A 10562-nucleotide genomic window follows, 5' to 3' on the forward strand; every position below is an offset into this window, starting at 1 on the left:
GAAAAAAAAATAGATGAAGGCCATGAGATGAGTTTAATATGAACGTATAGGCGTGTAGTTGAAATCATGTGACAAGTTAACATTGTAGTTTACCCAATAACAAAACCATGACAAATCTCGTATTGATCATTGACTTTACTAATTTCAAAAATAAAAATGAATCTTGTAATTTCTAAATGAAACCAACAATTTTATATTTTCTAGAAAATCATGAGGACGATATATATGATGTATTCCAATTCATTCACAAGTAGACACAAATAAGCACCAATGCCTATTGTCCCTATGTAGTATATATGTATATTTGTTTCTTTATAAAATTTAAAGATACCCTCTTTATTTTGTGGCTGACCATTAAATATGCTAATATATAGAGAGTATCCAATAAAGGTAAAGAACCTACCTTAGAGTCGATGAACAGCTTTGCATTTGATTTTGAAAACATCGAACTTGATAAAGCATTACCTACTGATGATGAGAAATATCGCCAAGATACGGATAATAATCATAGTGAGTACTTTGTGGATGAAGATCATGAGGTTGTAGCATTGAACCTAAAGTTTTTCTTATTTAAACATAATTGACAGCTATAATTAAGAATTTAAGAAGTTCGATTTTCCATACATCTAACCCACTGTCAAAGGTGATTTTGGGCAGAAAACTTACATGATGGGAGATATAATTGAAACATTCGATTGAGGAACGTGATCGAGGATTGAAGAATAGAACGCTTGGACACCATTCAATGAATCTATCTTTCTGTTTTCGTCATGATTATGTTATTTCTTTATTTATATTCGTTTTATACACCATGAGTAGCTAAACTTGTTTTATCATCTAGGTCTAGTTTTAATTTTGATCTTGGTATACATCATATTGGTTGAATTTGATTATGAAGCATGTCTGGCTTTAGTGAAGCTTTGGTTTAATCATCCATGATGTATATGATTGCTTGATAGTTTTTTGCTCCTGCCATATTTCTATGTGGTTGTGTAATTCTGAAGTAAATGCATGTTCTTTAGAATTGATTTAGATCATCTTTAGGTTATAATCTTCTATTTGTGATCTATGGCTTTATGCCAAACTTAGTTCTTGATATATTTATGATTTGAATAGTATTTCACATGTGACCTACCTTAGAACTAAGAATAAGCAAATGGTATCGAGTATCAACATCAAATAACCTTTTGTTCCTGCACCACTTTCTTCGTTTCGGGGCGCTGCACTCTGACTTGCTAGCCTCGAGTTTGCAATTCGTTTACAAATTGAATAAGGACTCGCCCTCAAAAGAAGGGGAGTGGGAGATGAAATCTCACCACTCCAACCGGGAAGGTACACAAATGATTCATAATAGAGATTATGTAAGTGTATTTATGTGTGTAAAAAGAATTAGGGGCTTTAAATTTGTATAAATGATCAAGGTGTACTTCTCATATTCCGATCCATTGTATACTTCTATTCACCGATTAAGTAAATAATTATCAAGAACGGAATAATCCTTTAACTTTGTTTAAGGTCCTCTTTTTTTGAAAAATGAGAATATGAAAAAAAAACAAATAATAAATAAATAAATAGAAAGACTATCAAGTACCGTCAGCATCAATTCGATACTGACTTATAGATGTTTCGGAATCAGTACTGGTACCAATCTGGTTTAGTACAGTACTGTTATTTTACTAAGTTTTTGTCTTCAGTACCAGTACTGAGCATCCTACTTACTAAGAACTAGACTATTCACGGACTTTACATCAAATGTGGTAGTTTGGCTTTGGTTAAGCGCTTCTAAGTCAGGGGTTAGCTTAGTTGAAGTTTGCTTTGTGACATGAGAAACGCACGTCTATAGTGTATGACTCGTTTATTGTCATATGAGTTGATGACCATCTTGTTCTAATCATGCAAAAGCATCTAACCTAGTTAGCTAGCGTCGTGAAGTCGTATACACAAGTTTGAATTTATAGTGTACAACTCATTTCTCGTCATATGACTTGATGACTGTGTCATCCCGATCATGCAAAAGCCTAACTAACCCAGGTAGCTAGGGTAAGTCACGTATCGTATCCATAAGAACCGTGTGTCCAGTATTACAAGTTTTGTTTGATTATCTAAACTATTAATAAAGCAATTGTAAAGAACATTATGAAGTTTGCAAAAGTTAGTTGATTGGATGAAAAGATTTTTTTTGATGTTATTGAAACTTTGACTTAAATTGTAAAACAATAATTGTAAAAGAAGATCACCACTTCAATTTTAGGTTTAGATGCTAGATTTATAATCAACTTCAAATTCATTAATAGAAGATCACATAGACACGTAGACATGACTACATTTGTTTTGATAAATCAAAGGACAACAACAAACACAAAATCGGGTAAAAGGGATTGAACAAACCAAAGTTGAATTAGGTATTTAATAAATTAATAATTAACTTTGATTAATTATTATTCTTAAATAAATTAAAAATTAGTTAATTTTAATAAGAATAATAACAAGTTTTAATAAAAGGGAAATTCCAATTAGTATTATATTTTTATGTACGTTTCAATATAATTATATTTAAGTAATTATTTTTTGTTTCTTATGCACGTCAGTTACTACAACGAATGCACCGAACTTATTTTGTTGTTTTATTATCTAACGAGTGTTTTACGCAGCGCGTTGCGCCGGGACAGGTCAGTAAAACCCTGACGATGGTAACATCAAAGCAGGTGGTAAGTGGACGCGAACTTGTCAGTCTTGGTTACGTTCGTTATGATATCGGAACTGAAACTAAAAATAAAACAAAACAATATAAAACGCATGTAAAAAATTGGGGTGGTTTCGATCAGTAAAACTCGGACGTTAAGGTGATGAGTCTACGCAAATTTGGTCAGTCTCCGTCACATTCGTTAAGATACCGGAACTAAAACAAAAACAAACTTGGGATTCTATCGATTTTTGTTAAGTTCGTTACGGTACCGAAACTAAAACAAATGCGGTGATTCTATGCGAATTCGGTCGGTTTCACCTAAGAACACAACCATCCGGCCTACACCAAAGTTAATGTTAAAAAATAACCATTCTCATGTATACATAAATATAAATAACACACTTAAAAAACAAAACAAAAAACAACTTTAAAAAAGTAATAGAACACATTTTATTAAAAAAACCAAGGTTGCATTAGAGTGGGATTCTAACCCTAGTTACAAACCAGGTTAGGTATTTTACACAACCTACACGACCATCCAACCAACCCAAACATACTTGCTCAAATACAAAACCAATATTACATATACAAAAATAAAAAGGAACTCACTTTGTGGCACCAAACTTCTTGATTATATTATAGTAATAATTAAGTTACACAATTCTTAAAATGTTAAACTAGATAAGTTACATATCATCTATTATAATGAATGTAGTTGACATACGGCCTTGGGTTACACATTAATGACCATTAACTCCACGTAAGCGCCACATCACTCAATTTACCCCCTTTGTTCTATCTTAGCTAAAGAAAATAGTTTAACTCACTTAACGCCTCTCAATTTAATTAAAAAACAAATTTTAAATTATTGTGTATGAATGTAGACGATTTAAAACCCGTTAGCATTTTAACATGTTTTGCCTTTAACGCCCCTTAACTCACGAAGGGAGTGTTTTCCTCTCGTTAACTTTTGTCAAATTAGTTTTAACGCCCTGGATGTTAAAGTATACCCTAGTGCCTAACAAACCGAACCTATACAAATCAAATTTAGCGTCGCGTCCCGCTGCAACGGATAGTCAATTATCGCTAGTTTTCATAAATGGGAATTGAAGATGCAGATATGTCAACAGCGTTGACTGACTTTACTTCTCCAAATTGCACACTTCTGCCTTTTTGCTGATTATGCTTTACCACTTAAAACTAGAGGCCTGTGAAAATAAAGTGACAGAAAAAATCAAATTCAAACAACGGGATTAAGTGTGAACCTATTCACATTTCACACTTAAGAATTTTAAAACGCATACCAACTTTTTTTAAATAAACTATTTTGTTTTATAATATAATGTCACTAATTACATATTTAAATGTAGTACAAAACTTGATTTAATTATAAAACATAATACACGTTCACGCATATGTTTTTTAAGTTTATTATATAAACAACTTATACATTTTTAAAATTAATATATTTTAATATCAGTTTTAATTAATCATATAAAAGATAGATATGTCCATGAGTTTCCGTGGTGTGTATGAAAGCCAACTTTTTGATAGGAATCTAATGGCACGAAAAGAGCTTTGTAATTTCATTCTTGTATCTTTATATATTTACATTTAGATTTATATGTATGAATGTTGTATGGGTCAGGCTAAGCGTACCCCCTAGTTGTTTGTCATACCCTTTAAAAAACCAACTTTCATATTACCCATTGAAATTATATAATTACCAAATTAGCACAAAAATAAGGATTTCATTTTTTTTACAACTTGCGTTTTTTTTATAATTTCGAGTTTAGGGTTTAAGGTTTAGGGTTCGGGTTTAGGGTTATGAAGTGCCGATTAATAAAAACGCTATCCTATATTTAACTAAAAAAATAATTTAAAATATAAAATATCTAACTACACTTTTAAGGGTGAAAGGAACTTAGTATTCAGGGAAGAGCGGGTTATGTTGAATTCGGGTTCACCGCCGCAACATTGTAGAGTTTGGGAATTGGTTTCCTTTGTGAGTTCTTGATGAACAAAGGAAAATGACACCGTCGGTCATTTAGATGAACAAAATTTAATTTTATACCACTTATTTTTGTACTATATAAGTATAAATACCCGTTTAAGTTACATATTTTTACACTTCTCCTGTTCTGTTCTCTATAATATTATATTTTTACACTTCTAAAATATTATTTGAATGGAGGGGCACATAAAAAACCCACATCCTCAAAGCAAAAACCGTACACTGAAGGTTCGAGCTAGCCAAAATGAACCAATTCCAACCCAGCCTATACAATATCCACTATACTACCCCCAACCTCCACCTATGCTAAGCATGCCAACTCAAATCATACTAGGCCATATTTCACTACTCGAGCACCCAAGCTCGAGAATGAGTTTTAGAATACAATGTTCTCCAAGCTCATCAATGGGACATTCAAGCTATCAACCCTGCTTGTTTAAGTGTTCATCTTGTCAAGTGTAACGTAATTATCATAAGTTATGTATGATATTACTTGTATACGGTGAAGGTTTATAGTAGTAGTTTATCATTTTTTAAACTGTTATACTTTTAAATTTTATTTCTACAAATGACATTAGGAAACTAAAGATTTGAACTCATTAAAGTTGAAATAAATATCAAGAACAGCGGAATATATTTTGATATTAATGCAAAATTTTATGTCTAGCCATTAATGTCTGGATTCAAGTTTTCTATGATAACAGGACTCCACTCTATTCATATCTGTATTACCATTTCTAGATGTCACCAGCCAAGTTCGTAGACGACTTTTCCTGGTAAATATACGTCCATAAGTGCCGTAATTTTTAAAAATAAAATTTACAAATTTTAACTCGTAAAGCCCTCAAGGAATTTTTTATTAATAGCGTTTAAAACTACCCCAAATTATACAAGTCTTCGAGATGTCAACCATCCATATTAATTTTGACGCTACAAGCTTGACTCACCTAGGAACAATGTCAAGGTGGAAATTTTACTATTAAAAAACCCCCTTGAGTCAAGATTTAAACATTAAGATCATAATATTTCAAACTTTAACCATCATTTTATATCATTGGACCAGACCAATTACGCCATAAAGGTATTGATATCACCTTTGTATGTTTATGTAGAAAAACTAACATAATGTACTAGTACCCCTCTTTTCAAACAAGATTAGCCCTTTTTGACTTTTCTTGGTCCACTTTATCTTCTTTAGTGACCTCATTTTCTTGATCCTAAAAGCATATCTTTCCCTGTAAAGTATGACCTACGCTTTTTCTAGAAACTTTTATCTATTATAATTGAAGTAAGCGGATGGGGTGGTCCAATTTCCATCACTCGCCGCATCTAATGGTGGTGTGTCACATCACCCCCACTACATTTCATCACTAGTGATGGAATTTAGTAGGGTGGTGGTAGTGTGATGAGTTTTGAAATATATATACATATATATATATATGTATGTGTGTTTATAGAAATAGTTTTTTGTGTGAGTGAAATAATTATATTTAGGGGTATATATATATTTAGAGAGAGAGAACATCCATCACGATTTTGAAAGATTCCGTGATCACCATCATGTTTATTCATCCATCACCCGTGATGAAAGGGGTGGCGGCACTGTTCCACCCCCCATCATTCGTGATGGGAGCTCCATCAAGAACCACCCCACCCCCTAACAGAAAATTACTTAATAACTTATACAAGATTTATTAAAGATAATTACATTTACTAAAAAAACAGAAAGTGATGCCATGAGAAATATACTTATAGTACTCAGTCCTGACCCTAATCTCCCCTGAGTTCTTCGGGTTCAGATTATTCGGGTACGAGTTTTATGAGTACCGGTTAGTCGGGACTCGGGAGTGTTTGACCTAGAAAACTTAAAAAATGTACATATATACTACAGTTCAAGAAAAAAGCTATCATATTCAAATGTTAACTTACATAAGCAAATAACAAATCATATAATCCAAAATTTCATAATCCTTAGACAAGTTAAATTAAAAACTCCAATAATAAAACGTTGATCGATTGAATTGAATAAAATGTCCATATCTCTTGAGTAATCAGTGCAATTAAAGTAGATTAAAATAATAATCGATTCAATGGGGTTGGAATGTTGGAACCGGAGTAGAATATGTTAACAGCAATATTGGAATCGGTGATATAACATCGAACGAAGTAGAATATGAAACAACTAGTAATGGCATATGTTACTGTCAACTAGGTCAAATGGGTTTTTCGGGTTTAGCCAAAACCCATAAAAAGTACTCAATACTTTGCTCGAATTAGCACAGGCCCGGCTCGGGTTTGTTACATCCGGGTTCGGGTTTCATGAGTATGGGTACATTCGGGTTCAGGTTAATAGTTATTTGGGTCGGGTTTTGGGTTGCGGATAAAATTGACAGCTCTAATTACAAGTATGATTTGTTATAGAATGGAAGGCAACATGATTAGTGATGTTTTTCGGGTATCGAAAAGTTTTGGGCGAAACAAAGGTTGAATCCACCATGAGTTTTAAAGAACACGAAGTTATTTGTATAGCACCATATGAAGACACCATATCCATCCCAAAGAACAAATCAATGAGTGTCTCCTAACTGACTTTCCATATTACTTCAAGCAACAAAGTTGGGGAAGAGATTATGGAGAATAATACTATACCAAATAATTCCATCAACTTCTGAGAAAAAAAACAGATTGTACCTATCATGAATGAAGACGTAGTAGAAGAAGAGATCAAGAGGATTGCCGACCATGAAATCGACGATTGAGATATTGCCACCAAAGTTGTACTTCTTTACATGTCGGTCCTTCAAACTTTGGTCCTCTTTGAACTTTCGTCATATTTACATTGTTGGCCTCTCAACTTTAGTGACATAAGCTTTGGCCATAGAAACATTTAGCCTTTCAACTTTGGTCAAAAAGGTTGCACTTTTACAATAAAAACTTTGTTTAGCGTTTCAACCTTTGTCATAAGACTTTTATATTATCAACTTTGCCCACAAAACTTTTACTGTAATGAACCAAACCGATAACGGTTGACTTTCCACCGCTTCCATGTTGTAATGCGCGATACGCCGATAGCCTTCGAACATGTAATTCATTTAACGTGTCCCTACGCAACACGCATTTAGCAATCCTTGTAATTAGTAGTTAAATGGATGTGTGGACGTGCGGTTGCGAATAAACAAAGACGAAAGAATAATCATAAGAAAATGAAGTTAATTAATATTGAACTAATATATTAAAAAGGTATCATATATATACTTGTTTAAATTTTGTATTTTTGTTTTTTGGCAGCATGTACAAAATGCTAGTATTTTTCGAATCTACGGTGGAACTAAACATTAAGAATGAAAGAAGAAAAAACTTAATGGCCTTTTGTTGGGCCAACTACATGTGATATTTGGGCCCGACAACTCAGAGACTATTGGGTTGAATTTACTAAAACAAATAAAAGTTGTGCACTTGAAGAGTTGAAGCGTTAAATACCTAGTTAAATCTTTCCTTAGCCACCCGAATCTGAGGTGCACAACCGGGTATTTTCAGGAACTATTTCTGGTTATAGTTAACAAGTCAAAACTGAACCATGTAGGAACTAGTTCTAGGTATAGTCGAGTATTTGACCGGATTTTCCGAGTTTTATTGGGGTTTCGGGTAGGGTCGGGTTTTGACCGAGTATTTCCGGTTTCGGCAGTCCGAGTTGGTTCCGGTTCCGGGTATGGCTCTAGGGATAAATCCTATACCCACTCGTACCCGCGGATCAGATACGAATAGAAACCAGTTCCGGGTCGGGTCCAGAAACGGGTATTTTGTGCGCCTCTACCTGAATCGAATTAAAATCATCAAGAAGATCCAACATCCCTGTACCGAATTAACATGACCTAAGAAGATCCATATCCTCGTATCGTAATCCTGTTGAACTTATTACTAGCATAATCAATATCCTTGACATTTTTAAATCCAACAAACCCGAAGTTGTGTTTCAAATTATATTTACTTCTAGCAACGTAAGCGTCCACAGTCCAACCCAATGATCGGACATGCTTCCACAAAGCATTGCTAGAACAACCATGCGGGATAAATGAAATAAGAGATGATATCCTCTTAAACTGTTGCTGATTTTAAATCACTAACCATGAATGTTATAATGTGTGTGAAATATATGTGACCACTAATATCCGGTATACTTATTAGTCTTCTTGTATATTCATTCTAGTTGATTGATTCGTTCACATTTTTTGTGTCTGTTTTGTTGTTGGTTTTAATAATTTAATAATATTGTTGATTATCATTTGGTCTTCTGGTCTAATGTTATGGGACGGTGTCACTTTTTCTCACAATAATGGGTTTTCTATTTGAAACCAGAATTAATGAGGTTTTTTCACACTGATAGTTATCTCCTTGAAGGTTTTCATGGATGAGTCGGACCCAGAATATCAGAAACAATATAGATGGTTGACATTCTGGCTCAAAAAGACTTACTCGAATATTAAGGTTAGTTCCAGACGTTGCTATAAATAATATTGCTGATTAAAAAAAAGATGAAGAAACACTTTTTTGTTTCTTTACTGTTACCAAATTAAGTTAGGGAAATTAAAAGCGTCCGAATTGTCATAGCCCATGGGGTTAGAGAAGTTTAAAGAGGAATAAAGGCATCACTTGGCATGTCTAAACAAATAAAATTTTAACGTAACTGGCCTCGTACGCCTACAATAACAGAGAACGTTGGGTAGCCCAACATACTATCTTTTATTTTAGGTAAAACAAGACACTTATAAACTCACTGCAATAAAACACTATTGGAATCGAATTTGAAATTGAGTTCTTTCAGTATCTAGCTTAAGTCTTTATTTCACCTCTAATATCGGTTGAGCTAAAACTGATTATCCGTAATTTTTTTCGCAGACATTTTTTCATTTATGTTATAATTTTGTTTTGTTTAGTTAAGTAGTAGCAATTATTTTTATTTCATAATGAAAATTAAACATCATTAGTTTTCTAAAAAGAAAACTTGATTCCACTTTTTGGATTTTAATTTCGATTGGTATAGCAAAATCGAACTTGATTTTGATTTAAAGACAACGACGTTCACAAAAATTATATCATGTAATTGACTAAATAGATTAAATAAAAAAAATACCCCTTTGAGTTTTACCAAATTTAATTGATAAATATAAGTATTTTAATGTTTAAGAAATTAATATAAATTGAACTGTAATAAAACAAACCTAAATTATTTTATTATTGTATTATAAGAAAGGGTATAAAAGGGTTGTTGACTGACGTGGCATCAAAAATTCCTACTCCAGAAAATTCCACACATTAAACAACTCACCGGTAACACGTAAACATGGATCTTAGGCTGAGGGGTGTGGGGGGCGCGAGTGGGGGCGCCAGCCAATAATATTGTGACGTGTGGCAGAGAGAGAAACTTGATAAGATGGGTGTTGGTAGTGGTGCTCGCGCCCCGGGACAAGGTGTGGAGGGGCGCGAGAGGGGGCGCGAGCGGTTTTTTTTTTTATTTTTTTATAAATGTATTAAAAAAACGTATTATTAAAAAAACTCATAAATTATTTAAAAAAACACACATTAATTAAAAAAACACATTAATATCTAAAAAAAAAACTGTAATCTGAATCTAGGTTTGGGTACCAATTTCCAGCCATGTTTTTAAAAAAAGGTTTGGAAGATGGGTGATTTTGGGTTTTGGGTGTGGTATGTGATATTGGTATGTGATATTGGTGTTGGTTTGGGTTTGATATAGGTTTAATAGAGAGAAAATTGTATGTTTTATATTGTTGTTGGTTTGTATTTGATATAGATATATATAGAGAAAAATTTTTTTTTTTTTTTATTAACTAAAGAGCCAAC

Source organism: Bidens hawaiensis, unplaced genomic scaffold (assembly GCF_021521415.1).
Source record: "Bidens hawaiensis isolate Kalapana, Puna unplaced genomic scaffold, B.hawaiensis_p1.1 tig00034468_1, whole genome shotgun sequence".
In the NCBI taxonomy this organism is placed as follows: Eukaryota; Viridiplantae; Streptophyta; class Magnoliopsida; order Asterales; family Asteraceae; genus Bidens; species Bidens hawaiensis.